Below are 2609 nucleotides of genomic sequence, written 5' to 3'. Positions count from 1 at the left end.
CACACACACACACACACACACACACACACACACACACACACACACACTTGGCTCCGAGTTCATCTTCTCTACAAAGAGGCTATTTACCCTTTATCACTTCTCCCTCTTGACATCTTTCCTCATTCAGGTTCCAGAAATACTGCTCTTCTCTGCTTCTCCTCCAGCTTTCTAGGCTACCTACAGACAACTCTTCTCTAAGCCCCTAAGAAAGACAGAACCATTTTTCTCAGACCTGAAATATTTAAGCGAAGTGAGATCATGGACAGGACCGCAGAAACTAAATGCACTCATTTGTGTTCAGAAGCGACAGCTTAATCTTCCTGTCCAACCACCCCCCCATCCCATATCCCACCTCAGTGAAATACATCAACATTCTCTGCTAAACAATTCAGAGATGTAAAATTACAGAGTCCTCTTATCTACAGCTCGGAAGTCTTACCGTATTTTAAGGACACTCAAGGCTTATTTTGCTCAAGCCTCAACAGTTTTTGTTTGAGACAGGGTTTCTTTGTGCTGCCTTGGCTCTCTGGACTCACTTTGTAGATAGGGTGGGTCTCGAACTCACAGAGATCAGCCCCTTTGCCTCCCTGAGTGCTGGGTTACAGGCATGCGCCACCGTGCCCGGCAAGAATCAACAATTTTTTAAATTGACAACGTATACTAGATTACATGGAAAGGTGAATTGCATGTCCACATTTATTGGAAATTTTCAGAATTTTATATTGCCATCGCTGCATTAAAACACAGCATTTAGAATTATGCATGCGGTACAACTGTGAACATACAGAATCCGTACGAATTTTTGCATATATCCATCTGTGTATTTCTATAAACATAGTATTAGTAACATTAACAAATTTCATAGTTTTACTAATTTTTTACTATTTTGTTATTTTTACTACATTTTCTTTTCACTTTTATGTTTATAATTGTTTCATTTGTTTCTAATGAGTGTGTTATTCCCATTTAATAAGATGGTGGATTTCTTTTTTTTTTCTTTAATTTATGTTTGTTTTATTGGAGCAACATAACCTGATGGTTTAAAATCAAAGTTTCACTGCTTAGTTCTTCTGTTTTTTGTATGTACAGAGATGGTCGTGAACCATAAAAATACCAAGTGAATTACATCTGCTTCATGTGCAGAAAACGAAAATAGGAAGATTATTACGTGTGCAACATGAGGTACAGTTATCATTGATTTACTTTCTTTTTTAATTTTTATTTTTTAATATTAGTTACAGTTTGTTAGCTTTGTATCCCTGCTGTATCCCACTCCCTCTTTCCCTCCCACCCTCATCTCCTCCCTGCCCCTTTCCAAGTCCACTGATAGGGGAGGACCTCCTCCCCTTCCATCCGATACTGGTTTATCAGGTGTCTTCAGGACTGGTTGCAAAGTCGTCCTCTGTGGCCTAGTGGGGCAGCTTCTCCCTGGGGGGGGGGGGGGGGGGGGGGGGAGGGTCAAAGAGCCCTCCATCGAGTTCATGTCAGAAATAGTCCCTGTTCCCCTTATTAGGGTACCCACTTGGATACTGAGCTAAAGATGGTTGATTTCTAAAAAGTTAAGTACATGTTTTTCAGCCCCAATATTGATCAAAATTCTCAGGATGTTTAACAACAACTGTTATGAATGGAATCATGACTTGTGAAGAAAATGTGGTAAAAAGCACTTATTAGTGTGCCGGGAAGACTTTTCCTGGAGAGACATGACACCCTCAACTCTGCTGACCCAGATGGGGAGCCCATGATAGACCAAAGCCCCAACTATGCCAAAGTCCAAAATAACGAATGAATTAGTGACTTTATTTGGTTTCTTAAGAAAGCATGGGTGAGGAGTCACTGAAAGAGTCAGCAATGACTCAAAAGCTGCTGCATCACCAAGAGGACTACCATGGCCCGCCCTGCTGACAACTCACAAAAGCTGGAGCTTTCGGCACAACTCGAAGGTGTCTTGACAGGTCGGAGAACTCCCTTGGGGACTCACAGGTCTCCTCCTGCCAGCATCTGTTTGCTGCTTCCATAGCCGTTGGGGAGGAAACCTGTGAATCTCGGAGTTGCAACTCTCCCAGACAGGGAAAGTTTGTTTCCTTCTGGAGTTCATGGGCCTCCTCTCTACTTCCTGGAGGGATTGTTTTAATTCAGAGGAAACTGCTATATAGCATAGCATCGTCCGTATATAGTCTTATGGCTAATTATAGATTCTACACAAGGTATTTACAAATATCAGGAAATAAGTCCCTGCATGAATAATCAACATTGTGGTTTTGAGAGTTCTTTGATGTAGGAGTTGACGGGGGCTGGGGGGGGGGGGTCTTGTGAAGAAAGATGGATTCCTATAACGGTTATTTTGACTTTGAACGTATACTCTCTTTACCTGTGTATGTACCATTTATCAATAAAGAAATTCTGTATAAAAATTGCCAACATGGTGGCTTTGCAAAACCTCTGTAGCCACATCTCCTTCCTTCCTTCCTTCCTTCCTTCCTTCCTTCCTTCCTTCCTTCCTTCCTTCCTTCCTTTCCTTCCTTCCTTCCCTCCCTCCCTCTTTCTTTCTTTCTTTCTTTCTTTCTTTCTTTCTTTCTTTCTTTCTTTCTTTCTTTCTTTCTTTCTTT

Source organism: Psammomys obesus, unplaced genomic scaffold, assembly GCF_907164565.1.
Source record: "Psammomys obesus unplaced genomic scaffold, mPsaObe1.curated_primary_1811, whole genome shotgun sequence".
In the NCBI taxonomy this organism is placed as follows: Eukaryota; Metazoa; Chordata; class Mammalia; order Rodentia; family Muridae; genus Psammomys; species Psammomys obesus.
The sequence above is the reverse complement of the archived record's forward strand: the minus strand, read 5'-3'. Positions refer to the sequence as shown.